Raw genomic sequence first — 14,108 nt, forward strand, 5'->3', positions numbered from 1 at the left:
GTGGAGAAAATACTTGTTTTTGTTTTTTTTTGTTTTGGGAAGTTGCTTTAGTCAGCGTTTTCTTTTTAATAGTTATGATGATATATTGCCTACCTTTATTGTGAGTCAACTTTAATATAAACATATGCAATATATTACTCAATATATTACCTCTTAGAAATGGTACGACAATGACAGTATTGGAAATTTTCAATTTTGAAGTTTGCATTCAACAAAAAATGTGATCAGCAACCAATACCAATTAGGGTGTCGAAATAAGCGTTGTTTTTGAAAAGTCCCCGGTTTCCGTTTCTATACACAGAAAAAAAAGTGTCTCGTAAATTTAAGAAGATTTTTACAATAATTTATTACAAGAATTTTCCGGAATTTTAGTTCATTTTTCGCATCTTCAACGAAAATTAACTACTCGGAAGGAAATTTTACAAATTCTAAGTAGCAATCGTTTAGTTCATGGCCTACAAAATACGATGGAAATTTCCTTAAAAAATTTCTTAACTGGTAGTTAAAAATTCGTTTGTCATGCTATAAAACTACTTGTGAAATGTAAAGTATTTTGTAAATAATAAGTGCAATTTACTATAAGATTTTTTTGTATGAGAAAATATTTTTTTACGAAAAATGAACTTGAAAGTGGATAGCAATTTCTTATTGACAATTCCTATAGTTAATAATTGTTGGTAAAAAATTACCCAATGAAATATTTTTAGTTCACATGTAATTAAATTTATAGAGATTTTCGTCAAAAATGGTAGATAACATTTCTTGAAAATTTTGCAAATTTTAAGTTAAACGTTTCATTGTTCGTAAACTGGTGTGCCTTTACGAATATTATTCTTAGAGTAAATTGTCAGCAGATGCGATGAACTAATGCATAGTACAGAGATCTTTATCGGCATAGTGGAATGTAATTAATGTAAAGATGATGTTACTTGAGTTTTGTTGTGTATACATGAGCGTGGGGTTGTTTTTATTTTTGTTCATTCCCAATAAACACAAACGTTTGAAAAATGCTAAATTTCAACAATTTTTCAAACATTTTTTCAAAGGATTAGGGTAATATTCAAGTTGAGAAATTGTTGAGAAAATCGCGTTCTCAACAAAAAACAGACATTACCCTCAACAGTGAAATTCAACACATTAGCAATAATATCTCAAGTGTTATCCTCAAATTGAAATGCATCGCTACTCAATAATTTGTCAAACAATTTTCGATGCGAGTCAAATTCAAAATTAACATAGTTGCAAATACTTTTCAACCTAAATTTGTATGAATGATATCCACACTTCAAATTAAAAGTCAAAGCCAAAATTCTATGAATTTTGTATAATTTATTCATTTTCATCAAAATAAAATATATAATAATGCACTACACTACATAATACACTACAATACCAATTGATAAATAATAATCTTATTAAACATATCAACAAATAAGAACAAAATAAAAACAAACAACAAAACTTTAAATATCTAAAACACTTTTGCATTGATAATTCGTTTTCCTTCCTTTTGGTGTCATAAAACAGCATTAAAATTTATTAACATGCGGGTAATTTGAAATTAGGAACGTACTGACCGCGTGTTAGAATTGATTTCCAGCAGAAGGAATTCACAAAATATCCATTTTAAACTGATAATAACATATGAATTAAACTGACGATGTGCTGCACATTTTCATCCAGAAGTTTTTTGATTTCAACAATTTGTTGTTTTTAACAATTTTAATTGGTTGCACTTGTAATGTTTCTGGAAACTTTTTATTGTCGATAAGTCACTCATTTTTCATTGGTCAGCTTCTTAATGTTTGCAAGAATGTAACATCCAAAGATTTTAGTTTTCTGCAAAGAGATTTAAATTTAGTGACTTCTCTAAAGTGTTGATTTAATTTTTCATATTGACGTACCAATTATTATAAACTATTTGAAACAGTTCCAGTTAATTGTCCAACATTTTTTCACCGGTCAGCTTTTTAATGTTTTCAAGAACGTAGAATCCATAATTTTAGTTTTCTGCAAAGAGATATACATTTAGTGACTTCCATAAAGTTTTATTTCATTTTTTATTTTCACTTACCTACTTTTATAAACTATTTGGTTATTTGTCTAAAATTTTCCATTTTTTTATTTCTTGCAATTGACCACGAACTTCGTTGCACAAATAAGTATTGAAAACCACATGGTTTTTTCGTTGCATTTTAGGGTAGTGTTTTGTCAAAGTTTTCTCATATTATCTTCAACACCTTTTCAAAGATTTCGTCAACATTTTGGCAAATGGGAAGTAATTCGCAAACAATTTGAAGATGTATTGAAGATGAGCTATTTCAAGTCAAGTTGAATTTATGTTGAAAATTATATTTACCCTCAAACTGAAAAATTGTTGCATTTGAAAAACGCTCATCCTGTGTTTATTGGGTTTAGTTGTTTGTGTGTGTGTGTGTGTTTGTTATTCGCGGATGGTTTATTTGGCTGGATGAGGTGTTGTTTTCAATAAGGGCACATGTGCTTTTGTTGTTGTAGGAATGTTTTGGCTTTGCTTGGTTTTGTTTGGCATGCTTCAGCTGTATAGTTGGCGTTGGCGTGGGCTGTTGCATCTTTTAAGTAGGTATGCAACAAGGAAATATAAAGGCATGGAATATTTTGGATTTTTGAGACATATATTGGTGTTTGTTTATTAAACCTTTTAAATGAAAGTTATTAATATTTTATCGGTAGTTTAGAAAAAAGTTATTACGAATATTTAGGAAAATATGTTGAAATTGAAAGTGTATTGAAATTTTTATTATTCTATGTAAAAAATTAATATTCAATTCCAGATGAATTTGGAAAATTTTTGTTATATCTCAGCGTATAGTTTATTCATAAATTGGTAAGTATTTTTTTAATATGACTTTCTTTTAAAAAGAATATTTTTTATGTATATTATTATTTGTTAATTAATTTTTTTGGAAACCAGTTTAATGTTTTTCTTTGTTGTAAAAACAATATTTAATTCAGAGCAACTCCAGATGGATTCGAACAAATAAAAAATAGAGAATTGGTAAGTTTTCTTTTAAAAATTTGATTTATTTTAACTAGAATATTTACGTTTTTGTGACCTTTTTATCATAAAAATTACAGGTTTTTAATGCCTTATTTTAGTATTTCTTTAATCAAATTTTTTGGAAACCAATGTAATATCTTTAATGTAAAAACAAATATTTAATTTCAGAATAACCCCTTAAACATTTGGACAAATTTTTAGTACTCCTTTGCCTGTAATTTAATAGTGAATTGGTAAGGATTCTTTAACTTTCTTTTAGCCCTGGACAGTCATCCTTATTTTTTGTACATTAACATCAGCCTTCGTCATTTTGACTACGGCTCATTTCAAGACGCTAAAATTTTCATCGTGAGCGAAAAAGTGAACTAAACTTGAGTTTATTTTCTTATTCAATTTGGTTTTAAGTAGTATAAAACAAAAATTCATAAAACGGTCGAATTAGTATAACTTAAATTCACCATTTCCCAATAGACTAAAATGCATTTTAAATCGAAAATGAAATTACGTGTCGTCATTTTGACGAATGATGACTGTCTAGGGTTATCAAGAATATTTGGTTTTTAATGCATATTATTATTTTTATACCCACCACCATAGGATGGGGGGTATATTAACTTTGTCATTCCGTTTGTAACACATCGAAATATTGTTCTAAGACCCCATAAAGTATATATATTCTGGGTCGTGGTGAAATTCTGAGTCGATCTGAGCATGTCCGTCCGTCCATCCGTCCGCCCGTCCGTCCGTCTGTTGAAATCACGCTAACTTCCGAACGAAACAAGCTATCGACTTGAAACTTGGCACAAGTAGTTGTTATTGATGTAGGTCAGATGGTATTGCAAATGGGCCATATCGGTCCACTTTTACGTATAGCCCCCATATAAACGGACCCCAAAATTTGGCTTGCGAGGCCTCTAAGAGAAGCAAATTTCATCCGATCCGGCTGAAATTTGGTACATGGTGTTAGTATATGGTCTCTAACAACCATGCAAAAATTGGTCCACATCGGTCCATAATTATATATAGCCCCCATATAAACCGATCCCCCGATTTGGCTTGCGAGGCCCCTAAGAGAAGCAAATTTCATCCGATCCGGCTGAAATTTGGTACATGGTGTTAGTATATGGTCTCTAACAACCATGCAAAAATTGGTCCACATCGGTCCATAATTATATATAGCCCCCATATAAACCGATCCCCCGATTTGGCTTGCGAGGCCCCTAAGAGAAGCAAATTTCATCCGATCCGGCTGAAATTTGGTACATGGTGTCAGCATATGGTCTCTAACAACCATGCAAAAATTGGTCCACATCGGTCCATAATTATATATAGCCCCCATATAAACCGATCCCCCGATTTGGCTTGCGAGGCCTCTAAGAGAAGCAAATTTCATCCGATCCGGCTGAAATTTGGTATGTGATGTTAGTATATGGTCTCTAACAACCATGCAAAAATTGGTCCACATCGGTTCATAATTATATATAGCCCCCATATAAACCGATCACCAGATTTGACCTACGGAACCTCTTGGAAGACCAAAATTCATCTGATTCAGTTGAAATTTGGTACGTGGTGTTAATATATGGCCTCAAACTCCCATGCAAAAATTGGTCGATATCGGTCCATAATTATATATAGGCCCCATATAAACCGATCCCCAGATTTGACCTCCAGAGCCCCTTGGAAGAGCAAAATGCTTCCCATTCGGTTGAAATTTGGTACGTGATGTTAGTATATGGTATCCAACAACCATGCAGGAATAAGAAGTTTTAACATACCACAACCCAAGTAATTCGATTGTGGATGACAGTCTTTCGTAGTAGTTTCTACGCAATCCATGGTGGTGGGTACATAAGATTCGGCCTGGCCGAACTTGCGGCCGTATATACTTGTTTTCATTAGATTTTTTGAAAACTTATTTAATAATTTTATTTAATATTTAATTTCAGAGTAACCCAAATAAATTTGGACAACTTTTTATATTTCCCCTCAGCGTACAATTTAATAGAGAATTGGTAAGTTTTATATTAAAACTTTGGCTTTCTTTTAACAGGAATATTTATTGTATTATGTCCTTCACATCGATAACAACACAATTTTATGAGTTAATATAACATATTACTTAATTCATTATTTCTCTAATTGTTTCAGGTACAAACTTTATGAGGTACGTTTATCTAAGAAAAGTTGAATTCCTTACACCATTTAATAAAATGACCCCATGAGCATGTAAGTTACAAGCTAATTTAAAGAGCTAAAAAATTATATTTTATTACATGTTAATTTTTAACAATTTTCATTATTCCTTCCATTTTTTTCAGCAAGATATGTGAAAAATATACTTACGATGAATAAAAAACTAAGGAAAAGTCAAAATGTCCAAAAAGCGAGTTAAAATAAACTACTTTCTTGTTCCACGTGGTCATAATTTTCATTCACAAAAACATTGTATTAAGAACTTTCATCATAAATTTTTATAATAAAGTACTTTTGCTTAAAGAAAGTTTAATTTTATTGTATGAACATTTTCATAATAGTAAAACGGTTTGTTGTTCCTTTAATTATTTAATTTCTCTGTACTGTGGAATGATTGATTTAAACATAGTTTAGTCGTCGACATTTTAAAGAGACTGTTAACCAATTTTTATTATCGGGTTTCCCAAAAAATAAGCAAGTAAACCAAAATAATACTGACTTTTTAACTTGGTAGGGGTATATAAATCTTATGGTGTTGTAAAAATGAACTAAAATACAATGTTATAGATGAACTAAAATTTAAGAGAATTATAAACTAGACAAGTTGAAAAAAATCTTAAGGGCTAAATCATGGTCAATATTACTACAGTTTAGTTCATTTTGCAATGGAAAAGGGTTCACTGTTTTTTCAGTGTAGTTTATTCGAAGATTCCATTTTTTTTTTAAATCCGGGTTTCAGTTTCTTTTTTATACCCTCCACCATAGGATGGGAGTATATTAACATTGCCATTCCGTTTGTAACACATCGAAATATTGCTCTAAGACCCCATAAAATATATATATATATTCTGGGTCGTGGTGAAATTCTGAGTCGATCTGAGCATGTCCGTCCGTCCGTCTGTTGAAAGCATGCTAACATCCGAACGAAACAAGCTATCGACTTGAAACTTCGTACAAGTAGTTGCTATTGATGTAGGTCGGATGGTATTGCAAATGGGCCATATAGGTCCACTTTTACGTATAGCCCCCATATAAACGGAACTCAAAATTTGGTTTGCAGATCCTCTAAGAGAAGCACATTTCATCCGATCCGGCTGAAATTTGGTACATGGTGTAAGCATATGGTTTCTAACAACCATTCAAAAATTGGTCCACATCGGTCAATAATTATATATAGCCCCCATTTAAACCGATCCCCCGATTTCGCTTACGGAGCCTCTAAGAGAAGCAAATTCCATCCGATCCGGTTAAAATTTGGTACATGGTGTTAGTATATGGTCTTTAACAACCATGCAAAAATTTGTCCACATCGGTCCATAATTATATATAGGCCCCATATAAACCGATCACCAGATTTGACCTCCGGAGCCCGTTGGAAGACCAAAATGCATCTGATTCAATTGAAATTTGGTACGTGGTGTTAATATATGGCCTTAAACACCCGTGCACAAATTGGTCGAAATCGGTCCATAATTATATATAGCCCCCATATAAGCCGTTCCCCAGATTTGACCTCCGGAGCCCCTTGGAACAACAAAATTCATCCGATTCGGTTGAAATTTGGTACGTGATGTTAGTATATGGTATCCAACGACCATGCAGGAATTGGTTCATATCAGTCCATAATTATATATAGCCCCCATATACACCGATCCCCAGATTTGACCTCCGGTGCCTTTTGGAGAAGCAAAATTCATCCGATCTGGTTAAAATTTGGTACGTGGTGATAGTATATGATATTTAACAACCTTGCCAAAAGTGGTCCATATCAGTCCATAATCATATATAGGCCCCATATTTTTGGTCGAGTCACTTAAATATAAGCAAAAACGACTCCAATGAAAAGTTTATCGACAAGGAATAATGGACAAGGAAACAAAGTTTATATCAGAGAAATGCGACTTTTAAGCTAAGCAAAAATCACATTCGAAATTTAAGAACAAGAAATAGGTGGCCTCACGACAATATTCCTTTCCAGTGAAAGTAATGAAGATAACTAAATTGAATTAAATGAATTTAATTTAAATTGAATGATTATACTTTCAAAAAATAAAATTATTTTAACTAAGTAATTTAATTTCTTTTCAGATACGATTGCATATTGTACTAATAATGTAGGTAAGCTATTCTCAATATTCCCTGATATGTATTCCAACCAATTTTAGGTTGTTGTCATTTCTAAACCACTCCTCTGACAGCCGCCAGATAAATTCCAGTGACAGCACTTATTATTCTTTACATACTTAGAAAAGCATTTGGAAATAAGGTTATTAGTATTGAAATTTAAGCGTGATGGATGGAGTCGAATTCCAAACCTTTCAAAATTCCATTAATCGTATTTGAATATGGCAAAAAGTCCACTCGACCTTCCTAAAGGTTAGGTTAGGTTAGGTTAGGTGGCAGCCCGATGTATCAGGCTCACTTAGACTATTCAGTCCATTGTGATACCACATTGGTGAACTTCCTAAAACAAAACGATTTATAAAAAAGTTGATTTTCCCACGTTTATAATCCAATAGTTTACCCGTTTGCAAGTAGTCGATATTGATTACTCTGACAAATTTCCCGCCGTTGCAATAATCATTGCCTCCGAGGAGCACGTACTCCCTCTAGAATCCATTGTTTTTTGTCTATGCTACATACCAGTGGATCCATTTACCATCAACAGTCGCAAAATGGCCTAGAAACACCCTCGTTATCCTAGGAAATTCATACTATTTCAGCTCTCTCTCTCTCGCACCTTCATTTCGAAATTGTATAATTCTATTTTCTAAAATGGCTATTTTCTATAAAAAAAAACTAATTGAATCGCCATTGCGGATTTCAAAGACCATTTAATTGTTAGATAAATTTGTTTAACTTTTAAAAAAATTTTGCAATTTCATTTATAGTCATGACTTAAATATTTTTTAGTATAAAGTCTCCAACCACCACCGCCATCAAAACAAATCCCAAAGTATTATGTGTTACCCTGCACTCTTCCTCCTGCAACCGAGAAATGCATTGCCATGCAAATTTTATGCAACACCTTAGAGCAGACCATGCATATGCTTTCTAAACATAAAAAATAACATCACAAACTTCACCGGGTCCACAACAAGTTTTGCGAGAATTTTGTTTTTTTTTTTTTGTGTTTTTATCGCTGCCTTTTGTACATGACTTTATTTTGAGTTATCCGAAAAAAAACAGAGGTAAAACGAAAAACCAAACTGGTTATCTACAATTTTTGTTTTTTGTGGCATAAAATCTGAATTGACAACTTTTAAGCTTTCGGGGCAATTTGTGGCATGAAAAAACACGTAAAACATTTAAAATCTGTGGACGACTACTATGCAGCACTATGGACGGTAATTTGTTAATTTTACATAACATAATTTAGTTCAATTTAATCCATGTTAACTATTTTCTTGCTGAGAATGTGTTCTACATATCACCCTATGGCCATTTATTTTAATTCTATAGGAAATCGTATCAAAATTTTATTTTGTCTATATATTCTATAGACAAAATGTTCTGTCAAAATTTTATTTGTATAGAAAATTTTCTCAAAATTTTATTTGTATAGAAAATTTTGTCAAAATTTTATTTCTCTAGAAAATGTTGTCAAAATTTTATTTCTCAAATTTTATTGTCAAAATTTTATTTCTATAGAAGATTTTGTCAAAATTTTATTGCCATAGAAAAACTTTGTCAAAATTTTACTTCTATAGAAAATTTTGTCAAAATTTTATTTCTCTAGAAAATTTTGTGAAAATTTTATTTCTCTAGAAAATTTTGTCAAAATTTTATTTCTCTAGAAAATTTTGTCAAAATGTTATTTCTCTAGAAAATTTTGTCAAAATTTTATTTCTCTAGAAAATTTTGTCAAAATTGTATTTCTATAGAAAATTTTGTTAAAATTTTAGTTCTATAGAATATTTTGTCAAAAGTTTATTTCTATAGAAAATTTTGTCAAAATTTTATTTCTATAGAAAATTTTGTCAAAATTTTATTTCTAAAGAAAATTTTGTTAAAATGTTAGTTCTATAGAAAATTTTGTTAACATTTTATTTCTATAGAAAATTTTGTCAAAATTGTATTTCTATAGAAAATTTTGTTAAAATTTTAGTTCTATAGAATATTTTGTCAAAAGTTTATTTCTATAGAAAATTTTGTCAAAATTTTATTTCTATAGAAAATTTTGTCAAAATTTTATTTCTAAAGAAAATTTTGTTAAAATGTTAGTTCTATAGAAAATTTTGTCAAAATTTTATTTCTATAGAAAATTTTGTCAAAATTTTATTTCTTAAAAAATTTTGTTAAAATTTTATTTCTCTAGAAAGTTTTGTCAAAATTTTATTTCCATAGAAAGTTTTGTCAAAATTTTATTTCCATAGAAAGTTTTGTCAAAATTGTATTTCTATAGAAAATTTTGTCAAAATTTTATTTCTATAGAAAATTTTGTCAAAATTTTATTTCTATAGAAAATTTTGTCAAAATTGTATTTTTATAAAAAATTTTGGTTAAAATTTTAGTTCTATAGAAAGTTTTGTCAAAATTTTATTTCTATAGAAAATTTTGTCAACATTTTATTTCTATAGACAAATTTGTCAAAATTTTATTTCTATAGAAAATTTTGTTAAAATTTTACTTGTAATGAAAACTTTCTCAAAATGTTATTTCTGAAGAAAATTTTCTCAAAACGTTGTTTCTGAAGAAAAATGTCTCAAAATTTTATTTCTATAGAACATTTTGTTAACATTTTATTTCTATAGAAAATTTTGACAAAATTTTATTTTTATAGAAAATTTTCTCAATTTTTTTTTTCTATAGAAAATTTTGTCAACATTTTATTTCTATAGAAGTTTATTCCCATAGAAAAATGTTGTTTTTTTCTCAAAATTTTATATCTGGTGGAAATTTTGTCAACATTTTATTTCTATAGAAAATCTTGTCAAATTTTTATTTCTATAGAAAATTTTTTCAAAATTTTATTTCTATAGAAACTTTTGTCAAAATTTTATTTCTATAGAAATTTTTTTTTAAATTTTATTTTTTATAGAGATAAAATTTTGACAAAATTTTATTTCTATAGAAAATTTTGTTAAAATTTTATTTCTATAGAAAATTTTGTCAAAATTGTATTTCTATAGAAAATTTTGTCAAAATTTTATTTCTATAGAACATTTTGTTAAAATGTTAGTTCTATAGAAAATTTTGTCAAAATTTTATTTCTATAGAAAATTTTGTCAAAATTTTATTTCTATAGAAAATTTTGTCAAAATTTTGTTTCTAAAGAAAATTTTGTTAAAATGTTAGTTCTATAGAAAATTTTGTCAAAATTTTAGTTCTATAGAAAATTTTGTCAAAATTTTATTTCTATAGAAAATTTTGTCAAAATTTTATTTCTATAGAAAATTTTGTTAAAATTTTATTTCTATAGAAAATTTTGTTAAAATTTTAATTCTGTAGAAAGTTCTATAGAAAATTTTGTCAAAATTTTATTTCTATAGAAAATTTTGACACAATTTTATTTCGATAGAAATTTTTTTCGAAATTTTCTTTCTATAGAAAATTTTGTCAAAATTTTATTTCTATAAAAAATTTTGTTAAAATTTTATTTCTATAGAAGATTTTGTCAAAATTTTATTTCTATAAAAAATTTTTTCCAAATTTTATTTCTATGGATAATTTTGTCAAAATTTTATTTCTATAGAAAATTTTGTCAAAATTTTATCTCTATAAAAAATTTTGTCAAAATTTTATTTCTATAGAAAATTTTGTTAAAATTTTATTTCTATAGAAAATTTTGTCAAAATTGTATTTCTATAGAAAATTTTGTTAAAATTTTAGTTCTATAGAAAATTTTGTCAAAATTTTATTTCTATAGAAAATTTTGTCAAAATTTTATTTCTATAGAAAATTTCGTCAAAGTTTTATTTCTAAAGAAAATTTTGTTAAAATGTTAGTTCTATAGAAAATTTTGTCAAAATTTTATTTCTATAGAAAATTTTGTCAAAATTTTATTTATATAGAAAATTTTGTTAAAATTTTATTTCTGTAGAAAGTTTTGTCAAAATTTTATTTCCATAGAAAGTTTTGCCAAATTGTATTTCTATAGAAAATTTTGTCAAAATTTTATTTCTATAGAAAATTTTTTCAACATTTTATTTCTATAGAAAATTTTTTCGAAATTTTCTTTCTATAGAAAATTTTGTCAAAATTTTATTTCTATAAAAAATTTTGTTAAAATGTTATTTCTATAGAAGATTTTGTCAAAATTTTATTTCTATAGAAAATTTAGTCAAAATTTTATTTCTCTAGAAAATTTGTCAAAATTTTATTTCTATAGAAAATTTTGTCAAAATTTTATTTCTATAGAAAATTTTGTCAAAATTTTATTTCAATAGAAAATTTTGTCAAAATTTTATTTCTATAGAAAATTTTGTGAAAATTTTATTTCTCTAGAAAATCTTGTCGAAATTTTATTTCTGTAGAAAATTTTTTCAAAATTTTATTTCTATAGCAAATTGTGTCAAAATTTTATTTCTATAGAAAATTTTGTAAAAATTTTATTTCTATAGACAATTTTGTTAAAATTTTATTTCTAATGAAAACTTTCTAAAAATGTTATTTCTACGAAAATTTTATTAAAATTTTATTTCTATAGAAAATTTTGTCAAAATTTTATTTCTATAGAAAATTTTGTCACTGTTTTATTTCCATAGACAATTTTGTCAAAATTTTATTTCTAATAAAAACTTTCTCAAAATGTTATTTCTGAAGAAAATTTTTTCAAAATTTTATTTCTATAGAAAATTTTGTCAAAATTCTATTTATATAGAAAATCTTGTCAAAATTTTATTTTAATAGAAAAAATAAAATTTTATTTGTAAGGAAAACTTTCTCAAAATTTCTCAAAATTTTATTTCTATTTATTATTTATTCCATTTATTTATTTCTCTAGAAAATTTTGTCGAAATTTTATTTTTATAGAAAATTTTGTCAAAATTTTATTTCTATGGAAAATTTTATTCTGGTAGAAATTTTGTCAAAATTTTATTTCTATAGAAACTTCTGTAAGAATTTTGTTTCTATAGAAAATTTTGTCAAAATTGTATTTCTATAGCAAGTTTTATCAAAATATTATTTCTATAGAAAGTTTTGTCAAAATTTTATTTCTATAGAAAATTTTGTCAAAATTTTATTTCGATAGAAAATTTTGTCAAAATTTTATTTCGATAGAAAATTTTGTCAAAATTTTGTTTCTATATAAAAAACTTTGTCAAAATTTTATTTCCATTCGTTTTGTTTTGTTATTGTTGGTTTTGTTCTTTAAGCATTGTTGTTGTTTTTTTATTTCAGCTTAAAACCATGCATTGACTAAACTACAAGTGTAGCTTAACTAACAGAGGAAAAGTATGTTTGTCAAATTTATTTGGGCAAAGCCCTATAGACTGCAAGATGGTTGGATGGACGCACGTTTCGGAATTACCACATTCCTCATCAGCATCCTCTACTTGCAGCAAAACTATCAACCATGTATAGAACATTTTGTCACTGTTTTATTTCCATAGAAAATTTTGTCAAAATTTTATTTCTATAGACAATTTTGTAAAAATTTTAGTTCTATAGAAAATTTTGTCAAAATTTTATTTCTCTAGAAAATTTTATTTCTCTAGAAAATTTTGTCAAAATTTTATTTCTATAGAAAATTTTGTCAAAATTTTATTTCTATAGAAATTTTTGTGAAAATTTTATTTCTATAAAAAATGTTGTCAAAATTTTATTTCTATAGAACATTTTTCAAAATTTTATTTCTATAGAAAATTTTGTAACTGTTTTATTTCTATAGACAATTTTGTCAAAATTTTATTTCTATAGAAAATTTTGTCAATATTTTATGTCTATAGAAAAATTTGTCAAAATTTTATTTCTATAGAATATTTTGTCAAAATTTTATTTCTAAAGAAAATTTTGTCAAAATTATATTTCTATAGAAATTTTTGTCAAAATTTTATTTCTATAGAAATTTTTTTAAAAAATGTATTTCTATAGAAAATGTGGTCAACATTTTATTTCTATAGAAAATGTGGTCAAAATTTTATTTCTATAGAAAATGTGGTCAAACTTTTATTTCTATAGGAAATGTGGTCAAAATTTTATTCCTATAGAAAATTTTGTCAAAATATAGAAATAATATTTTGACAAAAATTTTGTCAAAATTTTATTTTTATAGACAATTTTGTCAAAATTTTAGTTCTGGAAGAAATTTCGTCAAAGTTTTATTCTAGAAGAAATTTTGTCAACATTTTTTGCTAGAGGTAATTAGTTACATCTTAGTTGAAGACGAATATTTTTTTTTTTTTCAAAATCTACCAAAACATCAAGAATTCTACCAATTTACCACACAGTAAAAAATCTAGCAATTTTGATAGAATTCTACCAACTGTAGCAACCGTGCCTACGACCTCCCAGTTCCTCTCACTCTGTACCTCGGAGACATGTCCCATTTTATCTTCCAGCGGTGTATGTCTTTCAGCCCACCAGCTACATCTAAAGAATGTATTCTGAACAACATCCGTGACATCTTCTTCTTCCTAAATATATTTTTCTGAGCTGCATTTCCCCATACGATGCAGATACTTTCGAAAGTATCTGTCACAAGAGAACATATGAGTCTGAGTCATCTATGTCACCTCCCCATATCTTCTATCTCGCCATAACTGTATGTCAGTTATAAGTTAGTGTGTGTAACTGCCATCACTCCTACCATCTATCTCCCGTAGAATGTTCGGTATCAAGTCCGTCGCGCCTTGTTGTTTAGTCTCGAAAAGCTTTTGCCGCTAAATCGTCTGTAGGTCTATGGGGATCGTTCCTGCTATCACTAATG

General features: G+C 27.4%; 1 protein-coding gene across 3 annotated transcripts in view; it reads left to right on the forward strand.

The window, feature by feature from the left end:
* The window catches only part of Dg (Dystroglycan), a 765,125-nt gene that overhangs the window by 470,173 nt on the left and 280,844 nt on the right, over positions 1 to 14,108 (forward strand). For 2 of the 3 annotated variants that reach the window (XM_075310093.1, XM_075310094.1), the window contains one exon: positions 7,325 to 7,354. The exons of the other annotated variant lie outside the window; for it this stretch is intronic. The gene's annotated coding sequence lies outside the window, so the exon portion shown is untranslated. The remainder of the gene's footprint in view (positions 1 to 7,324; positions 7,355 to 14,108) is intronic. 3 annotated transcript variants of the gene reach the window in all.

The sequence above is a fragment of the Haematobia irritans genome, chromosome 5 (assembly GCF_050003625.1).
Source record: "Haematobia irritans isolate KBUSLIRL chromosome 5, ASM5000362v1, whole genome shotgun sequence".
In the NCBI taxonomy this organism is placed as follows: domain Eukaryota; kingdom Metazoa; phylum Arthropoda; class Insecta; order Diptera; family Muscidae; genus Haematobia; species Haematobia irritans.